Below are 17274 nucleotides of genomic sequence, written 5' to 3'. Positions count from 1 at the left end.
CTTCCCAGGTCAACATGGAGCTGCCAGTCACGAGCGGTGGCCAGGAGCCCTCCTGAGAAGTTGGGCTGACAGCTTGCCTTCTGTCCTGCTCTGATGAAGGTGATTGACTGCTTCGGGGCGGCCTGGGACTTGCTGTTTTGTATCGCTGCGCAGATAGAATCCGCCAGGGCTTTTAAAACTTGGTCGTGGCGCCAGCGATACCGCCCCTCCCCTAGTGCCTTTGGGCAACAGCTCAGGATGTGCTCCAAGGTGCCCCTCCTTTGGCACAGTTTGCACTCCGGAGTGTCTGCTAGGCCCCAGATGTGCAGGTTGGCGGGGCATGGGAGGACATCGTACACAGACTGTATGAGGAATTTTGTGCGCAGAGGTTCAGCTCTCCAGAGCTCTGCCCAGGTGAGTTTTCGAGGTTCTGCATGCTCCCACCTTGTCCACGCCCCTTGTTTGGACATGCTGACCATCCGGCAGCAACGTTCTTCCTCCACCTCTGCACGGATCTCCTCTTGGACCAGTTGGCGCTTCTCCTTGCCACGGGCCCGGTCCCAACGTGGCTTTGGAAAGCTGCCGAGGCCTGCCCTCCCCCTTGCCACAGTACCCAACAAGGTTTTGTGCCTCAGCCGCGCCTCTGCTCTGCTTACGGCTTCTTGTGCCTGCCATTTCCTCCCGGTCTTAACAACGATTCCTGCCGAGGCTACCTTGACATCTGCGGAGTCCCTGTACATCATTACCTCTCTGGAGCGGGTGACCTTGAATTCCTCCGACAGTCCCCTGAGAGGGAGCTGCAGCTTGGTGGAATGGCCATAAAGAGCAATGCTGCTTAAGGACCGAGGGAGCCCCAGCCATCTCCTTAGGAACTGGCTGATGGTCTTCTCTAGTACCTCAACCGTTGTCATTGGTACCTCGTAGATTAAAAGAGGCCAGAGTATTCTAGGCAAGACTCCGTGTTGGTACATCCAGGCTTTAAACTTTCCTGGGAGACCAGATTTGTCGATGGCTGTGAGCCATGAGGTCAGGTCGCTCTTTGTCTGCTGCAAAGCCACTGCGTCCTTCAGGGAGCTATCAAAGATCTTGCCCAGGCTCTTGACAGGTCTTTCGGTCACCGTTGGAATCAAGTAGCCTCCAACAGTAAAGCGGAAATGGTCGGCCACTTTACCTTTCTTTAGGACCAGAGACCTGGACTTTGCTGGCTTGAAGCTCATCTTTGCCCATGTGATGAGCCGTTCAAGCCCCTGGAGGAGCCACCTGCACCCAGGCACAGATGTGGTCATCACTGTCAAGTCATCCATAAAAGCTCTTATGGGGGGCTGCCGGGTCCCAGATCTTGATTTTGGCCCTCTGCATTCAACCTCCGCAGACTTGACAATCATGTTCATTGCCAAGGAGAAGAGTGACACTGAGATTGTACAACCAGTGATTATGCCCTTCTCCAGGCGGTGCCAGGCAGATGTTACTTGGCTTGAGGAGACTCTTGCTTCGAAGTTGTTGTAGTAGTCCATGATGAGGTTGCAGATTTTCCCAGGAACATGGTGTCTTGTCAGAGCTATTTCAACAAGTTTGTGCGGGATAGATCCGTAGGCGTTGGTTAAGTCAAGCCAGAGAGTTGCCAAATCTCCTTTGCTCTCCCTTGCCTCCCGGATCAACTGTGTCACCACTCCTGTATGCTCCAGGCACCCAGGCACTCCAGGTACTCCCCCCTTCTGGACAGAGGTGTCTATGTAGGCGTTCTTCAAGAGGAACTCGGTAAGTCGTTGGGACAGGATCTTAAAGAAAATCTTGCTCTCAACGCTGAGCAGCGAGATTATACGAAACTGCTCGATGTTGCTGGAGTTCTCTTCCTTCGGGATCCAGACGCCTTCCGCGTATCTCCACTGGGCAGAGACTTTCCCTCTCCGCCAAATCACCTTCAAGATCTTCCACAGACGCTTGAGGAGCCGTGGACACTGCTTGTAGACCTTGTAGGGTACACCGCTGGGGCCGGGAACCGAACCAGATCTTGCAGCTTTCACAACTTCCTTAACCTCTGCCAGGGTGGGTTCATCACTGTTGAAATGGGACACTGGATCTGCTGGAGTCACCAGTGCCTCAGAAGGGCCAAGCTCTTGATCCCTTGAAAAGTCACTGAAGGTGGCATTGAGATGATGGTCAATCTCTTCTACAGGGCAAGCAATATATATATATATATATATATAAATAAATAAATAAATATATATATATGTGTATATATATATATATATATATATATATATATATATATATATGTATATATATATATATATATGTGTGTGTTTGTGTATATATATATAAATATTTATGTGTATATATGTATATGTGGGTGCATATATGTGTGTTTATATATATATGTATATATATATATATATATATATATATATATATGTGTGTATATATATATATATATATATATATATATATATATATATATATATATATATATATATATATATATGCCCACATATACATATAGACACAAACACACACACATACATATATATATATATATATATATATATATATATATATATATACATATATATATATATATATATATATATATATATATATATATATATATATATATATATATATATATATCAAATAAAAAATGTCTTCAAAATTAAGACAAATTAAGGTTGATGAATCTGCAACATGAAAACTGCTTCTCGAGGTCTCAAGACAGGAGAAAATTGCAAGTGGCATAAAAAAAGAGCTACAACATGACCTCAAATGCTGCAATCCAATCTTTAGTAAAAGTAAATAAAAAAGCAAGCTGGGAACAGAGGGCGTCACATTGTGTGACTGTGTGGTTGTGCGCATTTGTTCGTCCGTGTGTGTGACCGTGTGTGCGTCAGGTCTAGCCAAAGTTTACCCGCACCATTACAGCATACAGTAAGAGGATTATATCAGCAATCCTCTCATGTCACCGGAGAGCTGCTGTTGAACCCCCCGACCCTCCAAACCCTCGAGCCCTGCACCCCCCCTCTGCTTGCCAGGTTGACGACGCTCGGAATGAGCCTTCTTGTGACCCAATAAGGTCCAAGAAAGAGCAGAGGTGACGTGTTGTTCTTTGACACTAAGCAGGATCATTTCCCCTGGAAATGACCACCATCATTTTCCCCAGCTTCATTTGTCCTTTAGGAACACTTTCTAGGATAGGATATACTTTATCCCACAATGGGGAAATTATGTGGTTGCAGTGCAGATACAAAAAGTCCACAAAAATAAGGCAAAAAACCCTACATGAAAACAAGAGGGGAACATTTAAGAACACAAAAGGAAATAAAATACATTAAAATAGCACAGAGCAGCTGCTACCAGCTGCCACTTCATTTCTACATACAGCTACAAAAAACACAACAAAAAAAAAAAAACATTTGCAATGAATAATACATATTGCACACATACATTTGCACAATAAATAGACAAACGACTTGGGATGTAGATCTCTTAGTGATGGACGATTCGATTCGCATTTTGATACATGGGTTACGATACGATTCAGAAACAATTTACTTTTAAAACAGAACAATTTGATGTGATTCGATTTAGTGTATGAATGATTCGATACGATTACATTTTGTGTATGAACGATACGATTCGATTTAGTGTATAAACGATTCATTAAGATTCGATACGGTGTATGAATCATTAAATTCTATAGTTAACATTTGTTGGACACATTCTTTTTTACACTACAAAAGCCCTCCTTCCTGTGCATATGCTCTTCCTCATGTTTGAAGAGAAATAGTTAGGACCATGGCACCAAGCACTCAGACTAGATAAATTAAGCTAAGTCTATGAGCATGAACTGATGAAAACAACTAGATGAGAGGCCAAACGTCTTCTAAGACAACTGATCAGTTGAATGTCATGAGAATAACAATACCCTGACAAATAAGAACAGCCGTGGGCACAATCATCTTCAAATATAAAAAAAGCACATTCTATAAATATGACATGATTTCAGTATTTTAAATTTTTTCAAACGACATATATCCCCAAAGAGGTTTTATAAAGTAAAATCATCAGAATCAGAATCAGAAATACTTTATTAATCCCCGAGGGGAAATTAAAATGTTCAGCACCTGTAATGTTTGTCTGATCTTGAATGGGACTGTGCTGACGGTCAAATATATTTTTTTCCTAAGAGTCAGTGTCGTCACAGACGCCTAAGGGTTCTAGTCTATGGCTTGACTGGGGGGCGGGACTTCCGGGACAAGGATGGGAAGTGACGTGTGCTGTGGAGTTGAAAGGGGAAAGGAAAGTTGCTGGAAAGGACAGAGAGACACGAAGATTCTCCCCCCTAAAGGTCTTAAGACATACTGTATGTATATATATATATATATATATATATATATATATATATACACATATATATATGTATGTCTTTGGACCTATCCCCAGGTCCAAAGACATGCACCTGGGGATAGGTCTACTGGGGTGTGGGGGGAGCACGGCCAGAGACAGGAACAGACCCAATAAAGCCACCAAGAGAGCCGATTCTGTCTTAGGCTGCCCACTAGCTCTCGGCCAATGTCCAGTTGGCGTGGATGAGTGAGAATCCATCCAAGGAGACCGATACGTCCGATACATGCTCATTCTACCAGGGTGAAGATCGTCCATTCTGACGCTCAGTGATAGATCCGCAGCTCCGTCTCTTCCTCCGCATCTCCTTCAGTCTCTTTACACGGACTCGGGTGTGGCGGGGAGCCAGCAGCTGGTCTCCGGTGCAAATATGGCCATGGCCAAAACTCCCTCAAGTAGAGCCAAGAGTTTACAAAAAACCCCACCAAAAAGCACAGCAGATGTCACAAAAGTGCCACACCTTGAAGTGGGGCCCGAACCAAAAGGCAAAAAACACATGAAAACAAGAGGGAAGTGCCAAGAACACAGAGGAACATACAGAAGGTCACACAGCTCCTACAACCAGCAGCCACTACAGCGGCCATCTTGGATAAAACAAGACTTTGGTTCATTTGTGAAGGACTGAAGGGCTTCTTCCACACCAAACTCATCCAAACATGCCGTTATAAACCTTGTTTTGTACACGGACAACCTAAACTGTTACCACAAGCATCCAATTGTCCAACATCTCTGGCAAATATTCAACCCGACTGCCTGATGAAGCGTCCCATTACTTTTGCCCACAATGGTGAAGACTCAGCTTTCATGTCAGGGGTGTCGCTGCAGGCAAACATCACACTCACAAAGCAAAAATCCCACTTTCACAACTCACCATGCAAACAATGTAACCACACCGTACATTTCCTCTTCCGATTGATTTTTGTGTGCCTGATAGGCTCTAAATGTCGAGACGTTTGAAATTGAACACATGGAACTTTTACTCGACTTGTGAGGACGCGTAGCCAGTAAACCATCATTCAAAACAAAGGTTAAAAATGCTTAGGGAAATAAAAAATAAAATAAAAACACAAACATACCAAGTGATACAGTTCCACTCCAGTCCTGTAGAGGGTGATAGGTGGGTGTCATCTGCCACAAACAGCCTTTTTCTACCGCTGCTCCATCTGCTGAATCTGGTTGGTCACTTCCTCTTGTGGCCCCTGAAGGCAGTAGACTGCAACAACAACAAAAAAGATAATAAATTCCCAGATCTGCACTAAAATTAAAATCTTCCTCGACAAAAATTGCGTTGTAACCCATGATGTTGTTGTTGTTTTTTTAAGTATTTATTGGTTTAAATAAACATTAAGGCCCTTTTGCTAAAAAAAAAAAGAATAATGTAAAACAAAATCATCAGCAAAAGCGATATTGTGGCATCGCAAAAATGAGACAATTCAAAAACAAACGTGAGTAAAAACATACTTTGTTTATGGATATTACATCAAAATGTGTTTTACAAGAATTGTTCTTGTATTGTATTTGTATTTGTGTGTGTGTGACCACAGGTTTTATGACAAATAGAGGAAAACAAAACAAAAAAAACAGAATACAATAAATTTTATCCAAGAACAAACTGAAGGCAGCGAGCAAAGGGCAGCAAAGTGGAGACTGTGGCACATCTGGGAAAGCTAACATTGGCAAGTGTGTGCTCAAAAGTAACTACGGTGATTACAAACATTTGCATTTGGTACGAGGGGTGCTAACGAACCACAACTCCAAAGGACAGTAAGTGCCGCGTGTATTTACAGGAAACAGAGCACTGCAGCAATAAGGAGACTGTGGAGTATAATAACATTTTTGTCCTTTGTAAGTGGGCATACATTTTGTTTCAGACATGTTCAGGACCATCACATCTTTACATTTGCACAACTGAATCTGTCTAAAAAGTGGTAGGAAGAAGCAGAGCCCATTTAATCCTATTTTTTCACCGTGACCTTATCTATTACTGAAAATGTTCACTTACTGAGTAAATAGACAAATTAAGATGAGGGAGGAAAACTTTATTGAAAAATTTCAATAAATACTCTAATGACAAAATAATTAAATATGTAAAAAATAAGGATTCAAATAAAAATGATAGATTAATAAACATTTATAAATTGTTAATATAGAAAACGAATTGGATTAAGTGGAGTCATAAATTAAGTAAATCAAAAACATTGAGGATAAATAAATAAATACTGGATTAAAAATATAACTAGTGATGGGTAAATGATGATAGTGAGTGTATGACACACTCACTACCTGTATTGACACCACACTGATATTGAGTTGGTGTTCCATGATGTTCAACGGTCATCTAATAGATTTAAAAATAAATAAATTAATAGTAAGGAAAATGTATCTTTTTTTTTTTTTTTTACAAAAAGCTGCGCAGAAAGGAAAATGAAATGCGCTCAATAAGCGAAATAGTACACAGAAAAAAAAGATTTACCCTATTAGGAGCTACAAAATCATAATGATCCTACACTTTGGAAATTTGTATTTTTCCTAGATTGGTGATGTGGACAAAAACTGAACATAACCCTCACTCGTGGGCCGGAAAAATACACAAAGATAGTTAATATACAGTTCTTTCTTTTTTTTCCATGACAACATTTTTTTTTACATGAAAACTAAAAGAAGGTCCTGGGTTCGATCCCCGGGCTTCGGGTCTTTCTGTGTGGAGTTTCCAAATACATGCACCTGGGGATAGGTTGATTGGCAACACTAAATTGGCCCTAGTGTGTGAATGTGAGTGTGAATGTTGTCTGTATATCTGTGTTGGCCCTGCGATGAGGTGGCGACTCATCCAGGGTGTACCCCGCCTTCCGCCCGAATGCAGCTGAGATAGGCTCCTGCCACCCCTGCGACCCAGAGAGCGGTAAGCGGTAGAAAAATGATGGATGTATATTGTATGCCTGGATATATACTGTTGGCTATAATAGGTTTGAAAAATAGCTTAAATACTGTATCATAAAACCGTTCCTCATTGCTTTATTTTGAAAAAAGAAAAATGCATCTAAATCGCCTGTCAGAAGCGCACACCTAAACGAGTGAGAAGAGAAAGTTGAAGAGAAAGGTATTTGAAGCAAATTAAAGCATTTCTTGTTCAAGCTAGTGTAAACTACCCTAAGTCATTTGACATTACTACCGACAATAACGTCTAACTTTACACCGTGTGCGTCTTCGAACCTCCGTTTGGACATCACCGGGTAGAGTGTGCATTTGTCCCAGTGCGCCTGCAGGCTTTTCCTGACACTTCAGTTTCTTCCCACAGTCCAAAATATGCATGTTAGCTTCATTGGAGACTGTAAATTGTCCACAGACATGAATGTTAGTGTGAAGGATTGTCTATCCGTGCCCTGCGATTGGCCATGCTAATTTGAGTTAGTCTTGAGCTAATCCCTTAATACATTAAAACTGCATTGAACAAAGAGAGCACAGTCTAACACAGGGGTCGGGAACCTTTTTGGCGGAGAGAGCCGTAAAATCCAAATATTTTAAAATGTATTTTTAAGTAAGAGCAAGTATAAGTCTCTTATTTTTTTTAATAACATTGTTATACTGAAGCTAACCAATAATAAATAAAATACTTCTTACCATTAATGCGACTTTTTGAACAGTTGCGGTAGAAAACGGATGGATGGATTAAAATGCATGACAATGTTTGATATTTTGAACGTTATTTTTAACACTGTGTTTACCAGCGGAATTATTCATTACTTATGGTGTTAAGCAATGTCAGCTAAGATTTATCTGAGAGCCAGATGCAGTCATCAAAAGAGCCACAGGTTCCCTACCCCTGGTCTAACAAGTCAAATTTTTTGTGTAAAAAGCCGATTGTGATTCTTATTATATAAGAAACATGTTATTAATGTTTGGCCCTGCGATGAGATGGCGACTTGTCCAGGGTGTACCCCGCCTTCCGCCCGAATGCAGCTGAGATAGGCTCCAGCATCCCCCGCGACCCCAAAAGGGACAAGCGGTAGAAAATGGATGGATGGATGGTTATTAATGTTATTAATTGTATTCCTAACTAATAACAATAACATTTGTTTTTAAATATAAATAAAACATTTGCCTTTTTAAAGAAAACATATGCATCATTGCAAATCAAAATGATCGTGTCATTAATGATGATGTCACATTGACCACGCCCCCAGCCACGCCCCCACCGTCACATATATAGTGGCAATCAAGGAGAAACCATGAACATACTTGTTGACGACATGTACATGATAACAAATAAGCGTGAATGGCGAGTAGAGACGCAGTGAGTTGAGTAGGTACCCACTTCAGTCTATTGTTCTTTAGCGGACCAGACGACCCGACCCCCCCACCCCCCAGGTCTGGTCTGCTTCCACACTGATGGCCCTCAAGATTTGACGTGTGCCATCTGAAGAGAGCCTGCATGAAGGCTATCAAAGCATCCACAGGCCAAACGATGGCTGTGTTATTGTGCCACGGGACTCTTACCTGGGATTATGACCATGCGCCTCCATTAGTTAATCACCCTTACATTAAAGCCCCCTAAAGCCAGCAGCGGGCCAACAATAGAAACAATCAATCAATCAGCATTTTACGGCTCGGCGTTATTCAACGCAGCCGATAAATTGGTGGTCTCGGCGGTGACATCTGCTGCGGGCGTCTGGCGAGCACATGGCGGACGTTTTAAGCAAATTACAAAACATCACTTGCAAGGGTTTTGCGAGTCGGCGGCGGGGGATACAAAGAGTTAGATAAGAAGAGCAGCGCTTGCTCAACCAGCCACGGTTCAATGCGGTGGGTCGCAGTGACACACAAGTGCAGCGGGAAGGATCCCAAAAGTGTGAGCTCATGGTGTAATGATTAATTGCATTGACAAAGTGGACACAGTCATCTGCCCGCCAAACTCTTATGTATGAGCACAATAAAAGGAAGGGTCACAACGTGTGAGCCATCCTGACAGTAAGCTGTGTTTCATCCCTGCTGTGCGTTGCCAAAGTGTGAAAAAGGAAGAAGAAGGAGGCCGAGTGTAAAGCGTCTTCTGTGGAGACCTTCATCGTCTCTCGAGGCTGCTGAGGAATTCGCGGAATGCCACTTCTCGGCATGGATCAAACGGCTTGAACATTAACTGCGCTGAACTCTCCAGCCTCGCCGCGCTCAAGTTCAAGAGTCCCAGCAGGAACAGCGCCACCCACCTCCCTCCCCCTCTCACCGCATGTCAATAACAGGTGAGTCCCATGCGGGGCGCTTACACGTGAAGCCGCCGCTCATCGGGACTCTCGCATACGTGGCCGGGACACGGATGATGAGTGCTTGCTGACACCAAAGAGCACTTAACACGGCACTATGGGGAAATTCCTTCTTAGGAAGACATTTTGTAGCACTTCATTAAGTACACCTGCACAATCTAGTGCCGTCCAAAAGAAGAGGTGTGCACCGTCTCACTTCCAGAACCCAATCCATCCATTTTCTACCGCTTGTCCCTTTCGGGGTCGCGGGGGGTGCTGGAGCCTATCTCAGCTGCACTCAGAACCTAATCAAACAATATATGTAATATTGTGCTTCAAGAGTGCTGAGACTAATATTTTGACCTGCTCGTGTAGAATAAATAGGGAACTAGAATAATCGAAACGGCACTGTGCAGGTTTCATACCGCCTTATAATGAAAATCATATGTTCATAATGGGACAAACAAGGAAAAATATAAATAATTCAATGTATTTTAGGAAAATCATGGAGTGTTGAAAAAAGATATATTTCAAAAATGTTTCAAAAACTAATAATTTCAAATAGGGCTGGGCGATATATCGATATACTCGATATATCACGGGTTTGTCTCTGTACGATATAGAAAATGACTATATCGTGATATTCCAGTATACGTTTTCACGCAGATGCTTTTAGCTGCTGGCATTACACTACAGGCTCTCCTCGCTCTTTCCTGTGTTTCCTTCTCACAGACAGACAAGCGCACCTTCTTACATACGTCACATACTGTCACGTCATACGTCACATATGTATACGCCCTCGCGGAGCAGAGAGGTAGCAGCATGGCTAACGTTAGCTGTGATGCTAGCGCAGCCGTGCGAGTGGTAATACGAGAGAAAGAAGGTGCGAATCTGGTAACAAATGAAGGAAGAATTCATTCCCCCAAAAAGCAGCAAGGGGTCCATCGTCTGGCGGTGGTTTGGCTTCAAGTGGGAATATGTTGAACCGACAACCGTAATTTGTCAAGTGTGGGGCAAAAGCGTTGCTATAAAAAGTAGCATTACTGCTAATATGTAGCATCATTTGAAAAGTCACCTGCTATAGAATGAAGAGTGCTTACTCCGCATGTCAACATCTCCGTTCGGTGCCACACGCCCACACCATCAAAATGCCGAGGCAAACATTTCCAGATCAACACTGTATGAAAAAATTAGTGATTTTTTTAGTTGTGATTTCCTTCTCTGCATGAAAGTTTAAAAGTAGTGTAACCGAGGGTTTACATATGTCGCCTATACGGTATGAAACTACAAAATAATAAACACGGAATCTCCAGTTTACACGAGGACCCTTTATTTTCCTTCTTTTCAAAACCTTCGCTCCACTCCAACAACGTGACCTCACTTCCGCTCTTAGCGCCTTCAAAATAAGAGCTCAAGGCATATACTGTATGACAGCGTATAACAGGAACTTAACATCACCAAGAGGAAAGCCCATAAAAATAGGTTACATACCTCCCCTCCTACAAAAAGAAAAGTCCTCGTTTCAACACCATAACAGAATATGCAAAAATAACACAGGCAGTAAAAAAAACACAGGAGTTAACACACACACAAAAAAAAAATATATATATATATGCATGTTCCCCTCACACCACTGCACAGTCACGCATGCCACACTATTCCCACGTACACCAGAAAATTCTGATACACCATAGCCTCCAGACATACTATACACATATGAAACATGTGCCATCACAGTAAGAACATGTTAAGTGACCTTGACAATCTTTAACCGAAAGCCCAAATTTTTGTTTAATTTCTTCTATTTCTAAACAGCTAACCAAAAGTGACAAAGTCCTTGAAACGAACTGGTTGTCGCACATTCCTCCCAGAACGAGAAACAGTCTGTAGTGGCTCTCTGGTGCCTGTAATCTGAACAGTCCCTGTGTCACCAGAGATCAGCGGCTCGTCAGCCCTAGCACCCCACTCTGGCGACCCCTCGTCCAGCAATGAGGGAGCCTGACTAGGAGAAGGCGAAGCAGACAGGCCATTTGAAAAACCAGCAGCCATCGGTAGTGTGTATGGTTTCAGTCTATCATAATGGACGACCTGCCCCCGTCCATCAAACTCCAAAGGGTTGTCAATATGATAGGTGAGTCCAGGTTCCCCTTGAGAGTCCAACACGGACAGGACCCTGTAGGGCCCCTTCCAGTGGGGAGCAAGTTTCATCCTGTCCTCTGTCGGATTACGTAGCCAAACCAGATCCCCTACTGCATACGGCCGGTGACGCACAGCTCCATCATAGTACAGCTTTTGCTTCTCGTAAGCGTTGGCGCCACCTTGCCTGGCACCAGCGAAAGCAGTCTCCAGCCTCTCTGCTAACGAGGCCACAAAGTCTGCATGAGAAAGAGGCAAGTCTGAGCGCACCAGGTGAGACGGCACCAACACATCCACTGGAACACGAGCCTCCCGTCCGTGAAGTAGATAGTACGGACTGTAGTTGGTGCAGGCATGCACAGATGTGTTATAGGCGAAAGCCACCTGTTTCAGATAATCATCCCACTCACCACCGCAGGCGAGCAACGATTTGGCAAGCTGGTCGATCAGAGTGCGGTTAGAGCGTTCAACCATTCCGTCCGATTTGGGATTATAAGGTGTAGTGCGTGTCTTTTTAATTCCCAGGAGCTGACACAGTCTTTGAACAATTTCAGCTTCAAACTGCCACCCCTGATCACTATGAATCACTTCAGGAACACCATGCACCATCACATAGTCATCGAACAAACACTGTGCTACCGACTGTGCTGTTTGGTTAGAGAGCGCATACAGATTCACAAACTTGGTAAAGTAGTCTTCCACTACTAACACGTATCTATTTCCTTTAGAAGTCACTGGCAGTTCAAGAATGTCCGTTGCCACTCTCTGGAGTGGCCGAGTTGCATGGACGCTCCCCATCGGTGCCCGATGCTTAGGCACCGGGGCCTTGCGGGTTTGACGTGGGATGCACTGTTCACACCACCGCTGAATATCTTTGAACATGAACGGCCAATAGCAAGTTTCCCTTGCACGTTCCCACACTCGTTCCACAGAAAAATGTGCCGATGTAGAGCCCCCATGTAGATGCTGCAGCACATCAGAGATAAGTGAGGAGGGCATGACAACCTGACACAGAGCATCTCCGGTGAGGGCAGAGTTCACCGTCCTGCAAAGTAGTCCATTAACAACAGTGAGGCGGGGATATTCAGTCCATAATTTTCGAAGCCACCGGGAGCTACCTCTCATCTGCCCCTTAGATGGTCGAGAGCCACTTCTCTCCATCCAGTCCAACACCCGATTAATATCTGGGTCGGCCCGTTGTAGCCCCCTCATTTCCGTTCCGTCATGTGAAAGTGCATGTTTGAACGACAAGTCCTGCGCCTCACTGTTTTTCTCCACCTGCTGCGCCCCTGTATGGAGGTCAGAGGTTGGGGGGTTTCCCATGTGTGTTTGTAGCGGGTGAGTGACTGGTTGGGGAACGCTGGGCTCTATATCTGAGCCGATGACATTCACTTGTGTGGTTGTCTCACCTGCGTTTACCACACTAGGCACAGGGTCTTGAGGACGCCGTGAGAGTGCATCAGCATTAGTATGCCGTTTGCCGTCCTTGTGCTGCATCCTCCAGTTATAAGGGTCCAGTTCCAGTATCCATCTTGCTCTGCGTCCCGTGGGATCCTTGTCAATGGACATGCCACGCAGGCCCAGCAGAGGCTTGTGATCAGTTATGATGCTAAAGGCAGCTGATCCTATGTAATGTCTGAATTGCCGTGTAGCCCACACTACGGCCCACAGCTCTCTGTCAAATGTAGACCAGCGCTTTTCTGGGGAACTGAGTGCTTGGCTAGCGTATGACACCACACGCTCCAATCCGTCCTTGTCCTGAGCCAACACTGCCCCCACTGCTTCCAAAGAGGCATCTGTGTACACTTTAAAAGGGATGTTAAAGTCAGGCATGGTGACAACTGGAGCAGATGAAAGCACCCCCTTCAGGTACTCAAAGGCTGTGTCACACTCGCTTGTCCATTTAAAAGGTGTATCTTTGCAGGTGAGGCGGTGCAGAGGGGCTGCACACTGGGCAAAGTTTTTAACAAAGCGTCTGTAGTAAGAACAAAGGCCCACAAAGGCTCTCACTTCGGTTGGGTTTTGTGGTGTGGGCCAGGTTCTGACTTTGTCCGTGTTTCGAGGGTCGGGCTGTAAGCCGTGGCGAGAAACAACATGTCCCAGGAACACTACATGATTTCGAGCCAGATGACATTTCTTATGATTCAGCCTGAGGCCAGCTGCATTGATCCTGGAGAAAACTTCACGCAAACTGGTGAGATGGGCCTCAAAGGTGGGGCTGTATATTAACACGTCGTCAAGGTACACCATACACACTTGCCAGGGGAGCCCTCTGAGCACCAGCTCCATCATGCGCTGAAATGTTGCAGGTGAGTTAGTAAGGCCCATCGGCATAGACCGCCACTGGTAGAGGCCCCGGCCCGTGGTGAAGGCAGTTTTCTCCCTGTCTCCCTCAGCGACCTCGACCTGCCAATATCCGTTAGTGAAGTCCAACGTGCTGAACCACAGGGAGCCCGCCAGCGCATCCAGGGTCTCATCCACCCTGGGGAGCGGATGAGAATCTTTCACGGTTACACTGTTCAGACGACGATAGTCAATGCAGAATCTCCACTCACCATTCTTCTTCTTTACAAGGACCACAGGCGAGGCCCATGGGCTGCAGCTTTCCTCAATCACCCCGTCCGCCAACAGGGCAGTCACCTGCCTGTCTATTTCCTCTCTCTTTTCTGGTGAAGTCCGGTAGGCGCGTTGCCGCAAAGGAGGATGATCACCGGTCTTGATGTGATGTTGGATAAGGGTGCATCTGCCAGGCCCCCCTTTTGACAGGTTGAATATCTCCTGATGCTCAGCCAGCAGTGCAGCCAGTTGTGCTTTCTGTTGCTGACTAGCAGAAGACTCCTCCAGTGACACCACAGGCACCTCACTGCATGAAATAGCAGAGACAGTCTCGGTTGGACCCTGAGGAAGTGTCACAATCTCGGCCTCATCTACTGAGAAAAACTCCCCGAGGTGCACGCCTTCTCTCAGTATAATGTCTTGATCTGTAGGGTTCAACACACGGGCGGTGGTAACCCCGTCCTTTACAGATGTCACCGTGTGAGCTATGACACATTCACTTTTGCCTTTAAGGTTGGGTGATAAGTAACCCACAAAGTCAGGAAGCTGATCAACGGGCCCAGGTGGGGACACACTCACAGGCACCAGCATCTCGCTGAGGGGGGGCAGTGTCACGACAGTGGCGATGGAAACATTGCAACACTCCGGGATCAAGTCTTTGCCACTCAGGAGTGAAAGTACAGTGTCCCATAGGTGTAGTTGGCCACGGGCATAATCTAGGAGGGCGTGATTTGCGACAAGAAAGTCCAAGCCCAGTAGCGCTGTTTGTGTGGACCCTCTAATAACATGGAAAACCTGCTGCCGGGAGGTCTTTTCCAGACGCAGAGTCACTGTTATAGTGACCAGTGTGTCGAGCAACTGTCCATTCACCGCCCGTGCAGCAATAAAATCCGCCGTTAAGGGTTGCTTATGCAGGGCTGGAACAGACATGCGGAAGTTGTCACTGATAAACGACTCGGTTGCTCCTGAATCGATCAATATGTTAATTTCAGTCCCTTCAATGCTTCCCCTCACATATGAGGTTCGCTGTTCTGTCTTGTCCGGTGTCATTGCGTTGCTCATGGAGGGGATAAACATCACTCCCTCCATAGGGCCCATAGGTTCTGTAGCTGATGTTTGGGCTGCAACATCAGCTACATCTCTTTTCCCGACTGGTTTGTAGCGTCTTCCCTCCTGGAGGAGAGAAAATGCACACCTCGCCGTCTCTGTGTTTCCTCATTAGAGGGGCTCCTAGCAGGTCTTGGACCCCGCCAACTTGGAGAGTTGGCTCGGTTGTTGTAGGGGCTCCAATAGTCCTGTTTGTCCCTCGGCCCTCCTTCTGCGCGCCGCTCGCGCCAGCCACGGTCAGGTGAACGCCCTCTCTGTTGACCCCATGGGCGAGACGGACAGCCTTGCTCCCCACAAGTACACTGATATTGACTTCCACGTACTGGATGAGGTGCTCGCCGTTCATCTTTCCAGTAGCTGGATCGCAGTCGGGTGTTTTCCTCTGCCATTTGTTTCATTTCCATCCTCATTTCCCTCATATCTGCAGTAAGTCTGTCCATAGTCCTATACAAACCACCGCCATCATCAGATATGGAGTGCACCATGGCCGCAGTACCGTTTTCAGTGGGAGGTGGGCGTACCTGTGTGCTGACATAGTCCATCCTTAGGGCCTCTCTGGCCATCTCACACCGGCCAGCGATGGTCAGGGCCTCCTCCAAATCAGTCGCTCCCTGCTCATGACATTTAGCTCTCAGAGCCGGGTCGAGTCCAGCCAGAAATCTGAGAAATTTCTCCTCTTTCTGAGCTATATCACCATAGCCTGGGAATGCCTCTTGGACTAGCTTGCTTATGTCTGCTGCATATACTTCCAGACTCTCTCCGGGAGCACGTAGGCGGGCAGAGATGTTTGCTCTGAAACAGTCTAGAAAACGTTTTTGTCCAAAAGCCTCCTGCAATTTCTCTTTCACCTGATCATAGTCCACCTGAACGGCAGCTGGCAAGCTATCCCATAGAAGAAAAGCAGCCTTTGTCAGCCGCGTGGGTAAAATCCTCACCAGTTCATAGTCCAAGCTACTGCCCGTGCCTCCAACCAGCGCCTTCACTGCTACTTCATATTGTCTGGCCCAGCAGGGGAAACTTTGTTTTTCCTCACCGGAAAATGGCTGCGGCAGTTCAATCTTTACATTGCTGGCGCACAATCTTTCTCCACGTTGCTCCCTGTAGCTATAGTCCAGCGGGTCCTCGCCTTTATTCCACATAGCAGCAGTAAGATGAAATAAGTCTTCGTGCTTTCTGACAAGACGACGCTCCGCCGTTGCTAGCTGCGGCTAACTGAGATGAAGCTAACCGACTCTCCTAACTTTACCGTAATTAGAGTCTTTCTTTTGCGGGACCTTGATCCCACCGCTGCCACCAATGTAACCGAGGGTTTATATATGTCGCCTATACGGTATGAAACTACAAAATAATAAACACGGAATCTCCAGTTTACACGAGGACCCTTTATTTTCCTTCTTTTCAAAACCTTCGCTCCACTCCAACAACGTGACCTCACCTCCGCTCTTAGCGCCTTCAAAATAAGAGCTCGAGGCATATACTGATATACTGTATGACAGCGTATAACAGGAACTTAACATCACCAAGAGGAAAGCCCATAAAAATAGGTTACAGTAGCATAAATTAATGCAGTATGGAGAAGAATGTTTTAATGTAGACACATAGAATCATCATACTGCTGTGATTATATGCATCAAGTGTTAATTCAAGGCTAAGGCAAAATATCGAGATATATATCGTGTATCGCGATATGGCCTTAAAATATCGCGATATTAAAAAAAGGCCATATCGCCCAGCCCTAATTTCAAAGAATCAGGCATGTGTGCACCTTTTGCTAAAAAAAAGGGGGAAACTGACATTAAAAAAAAAAGAGTTAAATCAGCAGGATGTGCTGTCACGCAAGCCCCGAAAGAAAATTTGGAAAATC

General features: G+C 45.3%; 1 long non-coding RNA gene across 1 annotated transcript in view; it reads right to left on the bottom strand.

Moving 5' to 3' along the window:
- The window catches only part of LOC133609587 (uncharacterized), a 168048-nt gene that overhangs the window by 113336 nt on the left and 37438 nt on the right, over positions 1-17274 (bottom strand). Inside the window, exon 4 of the long non-coding RNA XR_009815742.1 lies at positions 5454-5590. This is a non-coding gene — a long non-coding RNA (uncharacterized lncRNA). The remainder of the gene's footprint in view (positions 1-5453; positions 5591-17274) is intronic.

This window comes from Nerophis lumbriciformis, linkage group LG07, assembly GCF_033978685.3.
Source record: "Nerophis lumbriciformis linkage group LG07, RoL_Nlum_v2.1, whole genome shotgun sequence".
Classification (NCBI taxonomy): domain Eukaryota; kingdom Metazoa; phylum Chordata; class Actinopteri; order Syngnathiformes; family Syngnathidae; genus Nerophis; species Nerophis lumbriciformis.
Note: the sequence above shows the minus strand (reverse complement) of the source record. Positions and strands in the feature narration are given on the sequence as shown.